The sequence below is a fragment of the Pithys albifrons genome, chromosome 26 (assembly GCF_047495875.1).
Source record: "Pithys albifrons albifrons isolate INPA30051 chromosome 26, PitAlb_v1, whole genome shotgun sequence".
NCBI lineage: Eukaryota > Metazoa > Chordata > Aves > Passeriformes > Thamnophilidae > Pithys > Pithys albifrons.
In genome coordinates, this window is record NC_092483.1 from 5643406 (window position 1) to 5658986 (window position 15581).

Consider the following 15581-nt stretch of genomic DNA (forward strand, 5'->3'; position numbering starts at 1 on the left):
AGCTAGTGTGATGGTTTAAAGGTAAACCGGCAGGAGAAATGGACCCACCACAAGAGAGATTAGAAGTCAGAGTTACAATTTAATGAAAGATATTACAATAAATACACTGACACAAAGAGAAATTGCTTTCAACTCACAAACCCCCGCAGTATAACCCAGTGTCCTGGGGCACAAACCCAAAGGGGTCTGTTAGCCCTTGTACTGAGACCCGCGTGGTTCCCCCAAGTCCAAAGCAAAAGGAAGTGAAAAACCTGTTGGTGCAGGTGATGGCTGTAGTCTGGTCGAGAGTGGCAGTCGTAGTCTGGTCAAGAGTGGTGGTCTCCTCCTGTCGAGGTCCTGCTGCTCCTCTAGATCCGACAAGAGGTTCCCTAGGTCTTCTTACTGATGCCGTGAATGACCTTTCTCCCCAAAAACAGGACTTCGAGCCACGTTAGTGTAGGGTAAGATAAAAAGTAAAGGTCCTTTAATAACACAGGGCTTACAGCCCACAGGAATACAGGATGACATGCATGTGTCCCAGTTCTTGTTTCCATGGCTTTTATAATAAGATCCCTCCAATCATTGCTTTACACATTTCTCAGTCCAGCCCTAGTTCCACCCCTGGTCCAATCCCTGGAATTGGGTCTGGGGTCGTCAAGACCCTCTGTCTTCATTAACTCTTCTTCCTTGGGCACACAAAGGTCTCTTGGAGCTCATCCAGTTCTGGCTTTTGGGTCACTCTGACCTATGTTTATGTTTCGTTCTGTAGGCTTTTTGATATCCTTTGGCTCTTTACCTTGGAAAAGAGGCTAAACAAGATTAATTAACTAAAGGAATTTGAGCTCCCTGTTCTGGGACAGGGGTAGTGATAGAAAGGCATTAAACTGTGAGAAATATTGACCCTCTAAAAATCTACAACTACTGTGTTCCTAAAATCTACAAAATGTGAAAATCAAACAAAAACCCCCTTGGCATCATTATCCACCACTTATGTACCCTCAGGGAGCACCTAGTCCCTCCCCCAGGGCAGGGACTCACACAATGGGTGATTAACTCTGTTATTCATGGGATATCCCTGAACCGTTGATGGTCCATTAGCAGCCACGCCCCCTCAGGCTGGGTGTGAAGGTGCTAATGACTCCCTGGGCAGCTGCTGCTAATGGTCCATTGTCCTTGGGGAATGAATAAAGGGGGTAGAATACACAGCTTTGATCACCCCCACACAGTGATAACTGGTCCCACCTGCTGAACTAGGACAGCTAGGTAAAACAAAATAAGCCCCAAGACCCCCAGCAACCTAAAAATTAAACTCCCTTGAATACATATAGTTGTAAATATGTGGGGCATTTGAAATCCATCGTACTGTCAAGTGAATCCATTAAATCAGCCAGGTACTTCAGGTGGATTCAGACAGTCAGGTGAATGTGGTTTGGCATTGTTGTCGACCAGGCTCTAGTGAGACCACACACACCAATATGATGTTCAAGCAAATCGAAAGTTTATTCAAAAACACAGGTATATATCACCTTAAGTGACCCCACCCTAGGTGCGGTGGTCTGACTCCAATTGGTTGAGGCTGGAAACATGTCCTTTTAAGGTGAAAATGAAACTTGCAAGGTGGTCCTTCAGACCCACCAAAATCAGGGGCTGCAACATCTCCCCCTTTTGTTTCAAAGAACAAAGCAAAAATGCAAACAACATAATACATATAACAACACTGCAATTTTAAATCTTAGCTACTTAGCTAACTTATCTAATGGGGAAATTGTAACCATTAGGATCACGCATATTGCAACTTGAACAGAAAGGCTGAAAATTTTGAAAAATGAGAAATAACATTTTGAAAATTTTAGATTTTGCTAATTCAAACTTAACAGGGTATTTTGCGGGTTACGCATCCCTACCTCCCCCTCTCTTTTCAAAATAGACCTTTGGAAGGAGGTACAGTAACCTTTGTAAACTAACACAAATTAATACATGACTAAGACATGTATGTTTGGAATTTACAAACTTACAACTAGTGCAAAACAAGAAACTTTTCTTTCACGCGTGAAATTGTGATCTTTTTGTGCAGTCGTCACCGCACAGACCACTGTAAACAAACTACAAATTTTATTAAATTTTGTGCAAAGTGTCCAAGAGTGCAGAGTGACTTTACTTTGCAAAGAAGCAAGTTCAGTCCAGCTGAGCTAAATCTCCTTATGCAATATTTCAAGGTCAATTCTCAAAACTTCTGTGTGGCCACTACAGAGGTTTGATAATAGCCTCGAGTCTCAGTCACTTTATACATTCTTGGTAAAGCAGTAAACAAGTGTGAATTCACAGAGAAAATTCACAAAGGCTAAACATAACTACTTTCATTTTGTAGAAAATGTTCAGCAGCTGAGGGGACAGGTGTCTTTACCCCTACAGCCTGCTGGGCAACTTGGCAGTGCAATAAGCTCAAAACTGCACTTTAACTGAAAATGAACAGAATTTCAAAATACAGGCTAAACAACATGCTCTTGAACCGGACTTTTCTTGTTTGATTGGACAGTTAATGACTAGTCCTAGGCTACCACTGCTTGTGGTTGTGGTTGCCATATGGGGAAGGCAGCCTGGCTCCAGTTTCCATGAGGGATTTGACTGGCTGCGCTCCATGTCCTGCAGCCCCTCTGGTTTTCTGGAGGTCCAGCTCCCCACCTCATGTTTGTTAGAGGAGTACCATAGTTTTTATATTTAGAATGACAATCATGGGCCTTGTGACCAAGCCTGTGATAACGGTTACATTCCCCAGTGAAGCTTTGAGTTTTGCTATATTTTGGTTGTGCTGGACTAGATTTTGTTGTTAAATTCCAGGGTCTTTTCCCCCTTTTGTGGGTAGATTGTTTGCTAAGAGCTGTGGCTAGGGTAGAGGCATGTAGCTTTGCTTTTTCCTCCTCTTCTATCCAGGGCAATCTGGCACAGGCTTTAGTTAACTGTACCAAAGTAGTTGTAGCAGGAAGGGAGGCAATCAATTGCCTACACTGAGCACTGGCATTATTAGTTACCAGATTCTTCAATAAAGCTGGTTTCATGTCAGGGGTAATATTTGGAGCAGCATCCAAAGCTTCTGTTACCTTATCTACAAATTCCATGAATGTTTGTCCAGGTTTCTGCATTATTTGCATGTAAGGTAGAGAAGGTTTTCCCTTCTTAGGCAGATTAGAGAATGTGGTCAAAGCAGCATTCTTTGACTGTTGCAAAATATGAAAATGTAATGCAGCTTGTGTTTGTGGGTCTTCGTAAGCTCCTGATCCCATTAGCTGGTCTAAAGATGCTAATCTTAAGGGATGTCCAGTTTCTAAGTGTATATTTTTTGCCTGTTCCTCCGTTAACTGCTCTTTCCATTTCTGTAGAAATATTATATAAGCAGTAGAAGGTAGAATAAACTCCATTAAAGCCTTTATATCTGCAGGAACCAAATTGCTATATTTCATAAAAGCAGAAATTTGGTTCTTAACCGAGGCATTATCATAACTATATTGCATTACTACAGATCGTGTATTTTGCACAAGCTTCCAATCCAGTCCTTCCCATTTTGGACTCTGGGCAGTGGCAATCACTGGTGCACTTATTGGTAGCTGAATACCTAAATTTATTGCAGCTTCGGCTAAACCTTTGTATCTCTGTTGGCTATTAAAACTACGGTCACGAGGTGGCGCTGTGACTCCATCTGCAGAATCTAGTACCTGGGTATCAGAAAGCTTTGAAATTAAGTTATTTGCATCGCGATTCCCAGCTCCCCCCACCCTGTTCCAAACAGAGGCTTCTTTTTCTTTCGGTGCCATGCCTTTAAACGGCTGTGATGTTGCTCTGCATTCTGGGATGCAGCCGGTGGGTGTGGCGGTCGGTGATGAAGGCTGCAGGTACCAGGTTGCCGGCGCAGGGAAAGTCCCTACCGGCGCGGGGGGTTCCGGTGCTGGTGTTGGCGGCTGCGGGCAGTCCGCGGCTATCGAGGAAGGGGTCCCCGCCAGCGCTGCAGAGCTTGGGTCCCGTGCGCCCTGCACCGTGGGAACTCGCTCCTGGGACGCATGCGCTGTGGAGGGCGCACAGGGGATGGAACGAGCTCCGCTGGCTCCACTCCACTGGGGTGGGGCCCCTCCCCTCTCCATGACGTAGTCTATCCACGCTGAAGGTGGTGGGGGTGGCGCGGGAACTGATCCGCCCCAGGGGCGGGCGAATTCGGAGCCGACCCTGGCCCCTGCGGGCTGCGGGGGACCCGCGCCTGGTGCATGCGTCTTGATTGGCAGGCAGTAGGGAGGGGGGTTGGGCGGTCCTTGCGCCTCGTTGCTTAATGCATGCGCAGCCTCTTTGTTTGGCTCAGCCGCGTGGTGACTTTTTGCGGGCATTTCAATCACATGGTCTCTTTGTTTTCCTGGCCACGCGGTTTCCAGCCCCGCTGAAATGTCTCTCGCAGCAGTTTCCAGCCGCAACGGAGTGACTCCGGCGTACCCACGGGGCAGCGGGGAGTGCGGCGGTGGGGCGACCCCAGCCCTGAGGTACCCGCAGGGCATTGCCAGCGGCAGCGGCGGCACCGAAGGTGGACGGACAGGGGGAAAGCTGCTTTCCCTCATCTCTCTCTCGGCTGAGGGCACCCCCCATTGCGTTTTCTCGGATTCAGGATATAAATAAAAGTCACTCACGGTTTGGAATGGCTGGATGTTTTCTGCGGCATGTCTCGTGGGGTTTCAGGGTTGCTGTTGAGGTCCGGCCGCTCCTACAGCGGCAGCCGGTGGTACAGGCAGGTAAAAGGTGGGCTCTGGGCTCATTTGCTGTGCATAGGCTGTTTCTTGGTAGTTATAAGGCGGTGCAAAGACGACTTCTTGGCTTTTTGCAGTGACGAATGGCGTGGAAAAGCCTTGATTCCATGGTTGCTGTGATTCCGTCGTGTTTTCCGGAGCGGGAGCTGGTGGTGCCGTGTGTGAGTACGGGAACGGCAAAATTTATCAAGCAATAAGTTCGTTTTAGTCGAATTGGAATTTCCCATGTTTCTTTAACTCACCGGTTTGAAGGTCGTGGTTCCTTCAGTCCACGTTCTTCCAGCAGCTCTCTAGGCCACTACAAAAAACTCCCAAGTTTACGGGAGACAGAAGCTCTCGGAGGCTTCTCCACAAAGCACCCAAAAAAATTGGGGCACAGCAGCTCTCGGGGGCCGCTTCTTAAGGTTCTAGGCAGGTCTGTAGGTGTCTTCCATGTCTTCAAATCACGTCAAGGTCCACCAATTGTTGCCAACCAGGCTCTAGTGAGACCGCACACACCAATATGATGTTCAAGCAAATCCAAAGTTTATTCAAAAACACAGGTATATATCACCTTAAGTGACCCCACCCTAGGTGCGGTAGTCTGACTCCAATTGTTTGAGGCTGGAAACATTTCCTTTTAAGGTGAAAATGAAACTTGTAAGGTGGTCCTTCAGACCCACCAAAATCAGGGGCTGCAACATGGCATTCCAAACCTTTAGCAATGTCTGATTACCAGGTGTCATGGATTTGAAAGGGCTGCTTGAATTTTCCCATTACCACTGTAAAATACACTGACAGGCTGGGAGGGGGGAGGGTGCGTGGCTTGTTAGAAGCAGGGTTCCCTGACTGGGTGACCAGTGATTATTCCACACAAAAGAGCAGCTTTCACATACCAGCTGAATTTCTTGGGGAAAGCCCATTCCCTGTTTGGCCAGGCCCGGGGGGTGGGGTGGGCCTGGAGGGGGGTGAGGGAGAGCATGGGTGGACTGTTTGGACTTGGGAGGGAGGCTTTTACATCACTTCTTCCCTGCCTCGGTAGTGGTGTGGAAGGTGATCTCGGATTTCAACTATTGCCCATTTCCACATGCCTCTGGTTCCATCACCTCTGGCGCTCAGCTGTTGCCTTGCTGGGGCTTGCAGTAGCTCTGGGAGGGTCCTGGCTCGACCCTGCACACCCTGTGCCATTTTCTTTGCAGACTGCCACCACTGCCTGGGTTTGTTCCAGGTTCATTGGGGGCTAGCACCATCTGCAGAGGAGCTTCTAACCCCCTCCACTCTGGAAGACAGTGAGAGGGTCCTTGCGCTGCCCACGGGAAAGGTTCCAGACTGACCCTGCCACCATCACAGCCGCCATCATGATCACATGGGCTTTGGAACTCAGTACCACACTTTCGGCTACCCCTTCGCCTCACAAAGCACGTGGATGTCCCCTGCCATCCATGAGTGAGTCACTGCGGTTTCTGCTTCTCTGGAGTCCGCCATCGCCCTCTGGTGACTATGAGTGAGTCACTGCAGTCCCTGCCTCCTGAAAGGTGCCAGCACCCCCTGCTTGGTGTGGTTATAACTGCACTGAAAGGTAAAGTAGTACTTAATTGTTTGAAAATTTTGGTTATGGTGTTGTTTGTTCTGGGATTTTTTTTGTTTGTTCCATATATTTTAGTAAAGAACTGTTATTTCTCCCCCCCCCCCCTACATTTTTTTGCCTAAAAGTCTCTTAATTTCAAAGTTATAATAATTTGGGGGAGAGAGTCTTCTTTCTATTCCAGGAAGGTTCCTGGCTTCCCTGGCAGACATTTGTCTTTTAAAACTAAGACACCAGGGAAGCATTAATCATTTCTGTACAACTGCAGGACTAAACATTCCAGATAACCATTTATAAAACGCCTCCAAACTGTAGACAAGCAGTGACAGAGTTGGTATTAATGTACTGGGGTACTTTCTTTCAAAAAACTACTTCTTGCTTATTCAAGCCAAACATGCAATAGCTAAAGTGGGCCGCAGCTTTCCCACAGAATAGACCAGGCGCTGTCAGCACTTCTTTCTTTACCCCTTCAAGTACCACCACAGCAGAAACACTAAGGACCAATAAATTAGGGTACATCATCACACTTGTGTTGCCTTAAGAGACCATAGAAAACAGGAGCCCAGCCAACTTAGTGTATTATAAGATAAAAAGGGTAGGTCTTTTAATTTCTAGGCCTAGGGCCTTTAGGAATACGTGATGACGCACATAACCGAACCCTGGCTTCATGGTTTTTACATTAATGTCCATCCAATCCCTGTTCACCCATCCCTCAGTCCTGCCCCGTCCTGCTCCTGGCACACCCCGTCAGGAATTGAGCCAGGGGGAGTCTGGAACCCCCTCTTCATCATCTTCATCTTCCTTGCAGCACACGGGGCACTTGGAGGCTTTCCAGCGTTCTGGGCTTGGAGATCAGTCGGTCTATGTTTATATCTCATGGTGCAGGCCTTAAGATGGTTTTCAACCTTCTACCTTGAAAACAAGACTAAATAGCTAATTGAATCTTTAGGGGTTGATATGGGATAAGGGTTAGTATGCATAAACATTGAACTTAGAACTTAAACTACTAGAAATACTAGTACACTAAAATCTCTATTCACTACAATTACAATTACTTCTAAAATCTATAAAAATTAAAAAATCAAAAATAAAAGAAATGCTGAGGCATCACTTGCTAAGAAAAAATATGATCTAGGCCAAAACATCCAGAGTTTAAAGATCCTATGGATAGAAAAGGAACTGGCATTTTGACATAGAGAAATGTGGGAGCCAGAAGAGAAAAAATACTAGGAACTAGGAGGTCATGTCCAGGTTTAGACAGGAATTTGTGACCTGTTCCCAGAGCTCCAGGCTGCAGAAACAATACATGTACAACACTCAGACTATATCAGGGGAGAACAGGAGAAAAGGAAGACCAGTTTTCAGTTTTTTATTCATAACACTGGGTTTTGCTGACTCTTAATTTGGAAGAAGTTTTCTTAATATAAATGGCTATCAACAGTGTTAAAAAATTCAACAAAGAAAACCACCACTATACCAACACTCGAAGAAAGTAATTTAAAAAAACCCCCTCCAAATAATTAAATAAACCCACACCTGAACATCCAATTCCTTTTTACCTCCATGATATGTTATCCTCACTAGAAACAGTGTCCTAGTTCAGCAGGTGGGACCAGTTTATCACTGTGTGGGGGTGATCAAAGCTATGTATTCTACCCCTTCTATTCATTTCCCAAGAACAATGGACCATTTTCAGCAGCTGCCCAGGGCACACCTGATCCCTCAGGTTGTGAGCTGGGTGTGAAAGACATCTGTGAGATAAGAGCTGTGATAACTCCCCTCCAGGGAGTCGTTAGCACCTTCACACCTAGCCTGAGGGGGCGTGTCTGCTAATGGGCCATCAACGGTTCCAAAATACCCCATGACTCACAGTTAGATCACCCATTGTGTGACTCCCCGCCCTGGGGGAGGGACTGGGTGCTCCCACCTGGACCTAGGGGTACATATCTTGGGGGAAGAAGACTTCAGGGGTCACTCATCGGATTGGGAGAAGGACCAAAGAGCTTGATAGGAGGAGACCACCACTCTCAACCATCCTGCAACCACAACTCTCCACCAGACTGCAAATGTCAGCTGCACCAACAGGTTTTCCACTTTGGACTTTTACTTTGGATTTGGGGGAACCACATAGGGTTTGGCACAGGGGCTAACAAAACCCTTTGTGCTTGTGCCCCAGGGTGCTGGGTTATACTTCTGGGGTTTTGTGGGTTAAAACCATTTTTTTCTCTTTGTGCCATTGCATTTATTTAAATATTGTTATTAAATTGTAACTCTGACTTATAATCTTTTTTGTGTTGCGTTCATTTCTCCTGCTGGTTTAACTTTAAATCAGCACATCTTTTGGTGCCCAATGTGGGGCAGAGAGAGAAGTCAGAATTACAATTTCATTTTGTGCATTTGGATACAGAAACTCCCTAATCACCATGTTGCTTGATGTGTTCACGTGGATGTTGTATTTGAGCCTGTTCATATTTCCACATATGTGGAACTATTTGCCTATTTTGATGCTCTTTTCAAGCCTGGGGGAGGGATCAAAATTGCTTTATTCATATATTATATTTATGTTATCATAACATCAGAGGCAGTGAGTTTCATTATGAATGTATATTCAGTCTTGTTTGCCTGTCCTGGCTTGGGTTGCTGCCTCTTGAGCCTGAATGCAAATTGCACACAGCCTGTGTGGGGAACAGGAGGGAATGGTTATTTTGACCCTTTTACCTCCTTCTCACCTTTCAGACCTGCTACAACAGTCTTTGAGAATATTGAATTTCCTTTTGATGTTAAGGACAATGTAGTGTTGCTAGTGTTGCTTTGTCTCCTCTGTACCGTATACACCATGCTTAAGTCAGAAAAGGGCCTTCTAGGGACATTTTTTGGAAGCCTGCTCTGGGAGTTGATAATGCTAAGTGGCACGGAAAGTGGGGGAACATGGGCCAGTATTTGGAAAGTTTCTCTCCTGAAATGACCTTGAAATTCACTCTGGTACAACTGCAGGACCCTGACAAAATAATAAGCTATGTGAAAGGAAAATGTTCTGGCAACCCCAGAGGTGTGCAGCTCACAGCAACCTGCTGGGCCCTGGCCACTGCCTACCACACACTGCTTGGTGTGGTACAGAACCATTAGGAGGAGGAGAAAAGGAGCAAATCCACAGGCACCATGTCAACCCAAACCACAGCTGAACCAGAAGGAAAAGGAAATACATTAAGCAGCACCATGGCCACCCAAACCATGGCTGAGCCAGGGGAAAGGGAAAAAAATCAACAAGCACCACAGCCACACAAACTGTGGCTGAGCCGGAAGGACAACAGAAACCGGTATCAGTTGCCCCTGTCCAGCAAAGAAAATCAAAGACAAAATCAGTTCGTATAGTGAATCACAGGGAAGAGGTAGGACCTTCACATCAAGCAGAACAAACAGAGCCAGAAATAACCACCCAGTCCCTATCCCTGGGCGAGTTGCGTGAGCTCCGGAGAGAATTCACATGACAGGCAAATGAGTCCATCTTGACCTGGCTGCTCCAAATCTGGGATGCTGCGGCCAATGATACAATTCTAGACGGGAGTGAGGCAAGGCATCTGGGATCCCTGTCTTGAGATGTGGTCATTGATCAGGGCATTGGAAAGAGGCAGGAAACTCTCAGCCTCTGGTGGCAACTGTTTTCAAGCATGAGGGAGAGATATCTTTGTAAGGAGGACCTCCACATACAGCAAGGAGAGTGGAACATGATGAAACAAGGTATCCAGTGCTTAAGGGAATTAGCCATACTGGAGATAATATTTTCAGAGGATGAGAGATTCCCTAAAAGTCTGGATGGTGTACAGTGCACATCCCAGATGTGGTTAAAATTTGCACCGCTTGGGCCAGAAATGTATTCTTGCTACCTTGCAACGTTGCAGTGGAGAGGGAGAGGACAAGGTAGGCGCACTGGTCAGCAAACTCAGGATTTATGAAGACACTGTCACTGCCCCATTTCGAGCCCACGTCTCAGCTGTGGAAACAACACTGGCTGAACTGGAAGAGAAGATTAAGGAAGGACTCTCCCATATCTCTCCAGAAAAAAATGAGAGACTCTGCCATCAGAAGCAGGCATCCTCCAGCTAAGGAGAAAGGGTACACTCCATGCAGCAATCTATGGTTTTACCTCCATGAGCATGGAGAAGATATGAGGAATTGGGATGGAAAATCAACGTCTTCCTTAGCAGAGTGGGTAAGTAAATTGAAAAGAGGCATGACTACCACCGGGAATTCTTCAAGGTTAAATGCTGCTCCGGTCTCTCGTGGGCAAGGCTCCAAACAGTATGGGAATGATGATGTCATGTCCGACCCACTTGAAGGAACCTCCCGGTCATATTCACAAGGAGAGTGCAGTGAGTACCATGACCAGAACTAGGGGGGCCCTGCCTCTAGCCAGGTAGAGGAGAGGGACAATCGGGTTTATTGGACTGTGTGGATTCAGTGGCCTGGCACATCAGACCCACAGAAATACAAGGCTTTTATTGACACTGGCGCACAATGTACATTGATGCCATCAGGATACGTCGGAGCAGAATCCATCTCTATTTCTGAGATCCCAACAGCTGACTGTATGGGAAGCTGAAGTCAGCTTGAATGGGAAGGAATGGCACAGACACCCCATTGTGACTGGTCCAAAGACCCCGTGTATCCTTGGCATAGACTACCTGAGGAAAGGGTATTTCAAAGACCCAAAGGGACTGCGTTGGGCCTTTGGCATAGCTGCTGTGGAGACAGAGGAAATCAGACAGTTGAGCACCTTGCCTGGCCGCTCAGAGGACCCTTCTGCTGTGGGACTGCTGAAAGTTGAAGAACAATTGGTACCGCTGGCCACAGCAACAGTGCACCGTCGCCAATACCGCACTGACTAAGACTCTGTGACCCCCATACACAAGATGATTCGTGAGCTGGAGAGCCAAGGGGTGGTCAGCAGGACTCGCTCACCCTTTAATAGCCCCATATGGCCAGTACAGAAGTCCAGTGGAGAGTGGAGGCTGACGGTAGATTACCGTGGTCTCAATTAGGTCACATTCCCCCTGAGTGCTGCTGTGCCGAACATGCTGGAGCTTCAGTATGTGCTGGAGTCCAAGGCAGCCAAGTGGTACGCCACCACTGACATTGCCAATGCCTTTTACTCCATTCCTTTGGCAGCAGAGTGCAGGCCACAGTTTGCTTTCACCTGGAGGGGTGTGAAGTACACCTGGAATCGACTGCCCCGCGGGTGGAAACACAGTCCCACCATTTGCCATGGACTGATCCAGACTGCACTGGAAAAGGGTGAGGCTCCAGAACATCTACAGTACATCGATGACATCATTGTATGGGGGAACACAGCAGGGGAAGTTTTTGAGAAAGGAAAGAAGCTAATCCAGATTCTCCTAAGAGCTGGTTTTGCCATTAAATGAAGTAAGGTCAAGGGACCTGCTCAGGAAATTCAGTTCCTAGGAGTAAAGTGGCAAGAGAGATGTCACCAGATTCCAACAGAGGTGATCAACAAAATAGCAGCTATGTCTCCACCGACCAGCAAGAAGGATACACAGGCTTTCCTAGGTGCTGTGGGCTTTTGGAGGATGCATATCCCTGAGTACAGTCAGATTGTAAGCCCTCTCTACCTTGTGACACGGAAGAAAAATGATTTCCAGTGGGGGCCTGAACAACAACAAGCCTTCGAGCAGATTAAACAAGAGAGTGTCCGTGCAGTAGCTCTTGGGCCAGTCAGGACAGGACAGGATGTGAAGAACGTGTTCTACACTGCAACCAGGGAGAATGGCCCATCCTGGAGCCTCTGGCAGAAAATACCTGGGGAGACCCGAGGATGACTGCTGGGATTCTGGAGTCAGGGATACAAAGGATCTGAAGCCAGCTATACCCCAACTGAGAAACAGATCCTGGCAGCTTATGAGGGACTTCAAGCTGCCTCAGAAGTGATTGGCGCTGAGGCGCAGCTCATCCTGGCATCCCAACTACCACTGCTGGGCTGGATGTTCAAAAGAAAAGCTCTTTCTACCCATCACACCACTGATGCCACATGGAGTAAGTGGATCGCTCTGATCACACAGCGAACCCGGACAGGGAATCCTAATCGCCCTGGGATTTTGGAAATCATCACCAACTGACCCAAAGGTGAGAGTTTTGGACTATCCTCTGAAGAAGAAGAGGAGCAGGTGACACGAGCTGAGGAGGCCCCACCATATAAACAGCTACCAGAAGAGGAAAAGTGATATGCTCTCTTCGCGGATGACTCCTGTCTCATTGTAGGGACAAGATGGAAATGGAATACAGCCATATGGAGTCCTACACGTCGAGTTCCAGAAGTGACTGAACGACAAGGTGGATCAAGTCAGGTTGCAGAGCTGAAAGCTGTTCAGCTGGCTTTGGATGTCGCTGAACGAGAGAAGTGGCCACGACTCTACCTCTACACTGACTCGTGGATGGTGGCCAATGCTCTGTGGGGATGGCTGGAGTGATAGAGAAATGCCATCTGGCAGCGCAAAGGGAGACCCATCTGGGCGGCTGAGATGTGGCAGGACATTGCTACCCGGGTAGAGAAGCTGAGTGTGAAGTTCCGTCACGTAGATGCTCATGTACCCAAGAGTCGGGCTAATGAGGAGCATCGTAACAACGAGCAGGTGGATTGAGCTGCCAGGATTAAAGTCTCTCAGGTAGATTTGGATTGGCAGCATAAGCGTGAATTGTTTCTAGCTCAATGGGCCCATGATGCCTCTGGTCATCAGGGCAGAGATGCGACATACAGATGGGCTCGGGACCGAGGGGTGGATCTAACCATGGACAGTGTCTCACAGGTTATCCATGACTGTGACACAGGTGCTGCCATCAAGCAGGCCAAGCGGGTGAAGCCTCTATGGTATGGTGGACGGTGGTCAAAATACAGGTATGGGGAGGCCTGGCAAGTTGACTACATCACACTTCCCCAAACACGCCAAGGCAAGCGCTACGTGCTGACCATGGTAGATGCAACCACTGGATGGCTGGAGACATACCCCGTATCTCACGCCACTGCCCAGAATACCATCCTGGGCCTTGAAAAACAAGTCCTGTGGCGACACGGCGCCCCAGAGAGAATAGAGTCTGACAATGGCACCCACTTCAAGAACAGCCTCATAGACACCTGGGCCAGAGAGCACAGCATTGAGTGGGTGTATCATATCCCCTACCATGCTCCAGCTGCCGGGAAAGTTGAGCGATGTAATGGACTGCTGAAAACAACCTTGAAGGCGTTGGGTGGGGGAACTTTCAAACACTGGGAGCTGCATTTGGCAAAGGCCACCTGGTTGGTCAACACCCGGGGCTCCATCAATCGAGCTGGCCCTGCCCAATCAGAACTCTTGAATACTGTAGATGGAGATAAAGTCCCTGTGGTCCATATGAGAGGTATGTTAGGAAAGACTGTTTGGGTTAGTCCCACCTCAAACAAAGGCAAACCCATCCGAGGGATTGTTTTTGCTCAAGAACCTGGTTGCACTTGGTGGGTAAGGCAAAAAATGGGGAAACACATTGTGTACCATAAGGAGACCTAATTTTGAGTGAGAAGTGTTTGTAATGTTTCATTGTATATATGTTTATATATATATATATGTATATAGTTTAAAAGGGTATTAATTTGGGAATGGCTAGATGGTGTAGAATAAGGGGTGGATAATGTCCTAGTTCAGCAGGTGGGACCAGTTTATCACTGTGTGGGAGTGATCAAAGCTATGTATTCTCCCCCCTCTATTCATTTCCCAAGAACAATGGACCATTTTCAGCAGCTGCCCAGGGCACACCTGACCCCTCAGGTTGTTAGCTGGGTGTGAAAGACATCTGTGAGATAAGAGCTGTGATAACTCCCCTCCAGGGAGTCGTTAGCACCTTCACACCTAGCCTGAGGGGGCATGTCTGCTAATGGGCCATCAACGGTTCCAAAATACCACGACTCACAGTTAGATCACCCATTGTGTGACTCCCCGCCCTGGGGGAGGGACTGGGTGCTCCCACCTGGACCTAGGGGTACATATCTTGGGGGAAGAAGACTTCAGGGGTCACTCATCGGATTGGGAGAAGGACCAAAGAGCTTGATAGGAGGAGACCACCACTCTCAACCATCCTGCAACCACAACTCTCCACCAGACTGCAAATGTCAGCTGCACCAACAGGTTTTCCACTTTGGACTTTTACTTTGGATTTGGGGAAACCACATAGGGTTCAGCACAGGGGCTAACAAAACCCTTTGTGCTTGTGCCCCAGGGTGCTGGGTTATACTTCTGGGGTTTTGTGAGTTAAAACCAGTTTTTTCTCTTTGTGTCATTGCATTTATTGGAATATTGTTATTAAATTGTTACTCTGACTTATAATCTCTTTTGTGTTGCGTTCATTTCTCCTGCTGGTTTACCTTTAAGCAGCAGAAGCATTTAATTATGCCATTAAATCAGTAACTTGATAAGAGAGTATTTTTTTCGTGATGACTTTTGTTTATACTATTAGCTTATAATATAAACTCTTATCTCTTCAGAGGATCTCCACTTCCAGACTCCCGGCAATATAACTCAGAGACTTCTGTTTTATGAGTGAATAGGTGAAAAAGCCATGTTTCAATGATTTTTAAAGAAAAAATAATTATGAAATTCAGCTTTACAAGTCCTCCTGCATTTAAAATATGTTGTTAAAAATGAAATGAGGGTTTTAAAATTGGAATAGAAAACCCTATTTTCTGAAATATTCACTGATGAAAAAAAATGCTAGCTTACAAGCAGCCAAAGTTATTTTCATTGCATCTTATGTTTTACAATGAGCCTTGTAAGTATAGAAGAATCTTCCAGAAGATTCATTAAGAGGAGATGAGAGTTTATGTCGCTCAAGAAAGCTTTCCTGTCTGGAAGGAGGCATCTTTCCCAGTGATAGTCTTAGATGTTTTTTCCTCCTGCATTCCAGATGAGCTGTCTCCCTGGTGGAAGAGAAGATAAATTCTTGGTGACATGCCCTTAGAAGAACAGGGGATGTTGTGGCAGGATAGCCCACCCTGATAAGACCTAGAATCTGATCAGAGAATGCATACAATGCAAGCCATCATGCAAGCTATCATGCAAGTTCAACTGCTGGGCCAGGGTGCTGTTTTGGTGTTGCATTATGCTAAAACCATTCTGGTTCACCAGACTTTGAATACACATCCTGCTTTTTGAATCAGGATTTGACAGATAAGCTAGTCTGCTATCCTGTAAATCTGTGACTACCAGTCCATCATAACT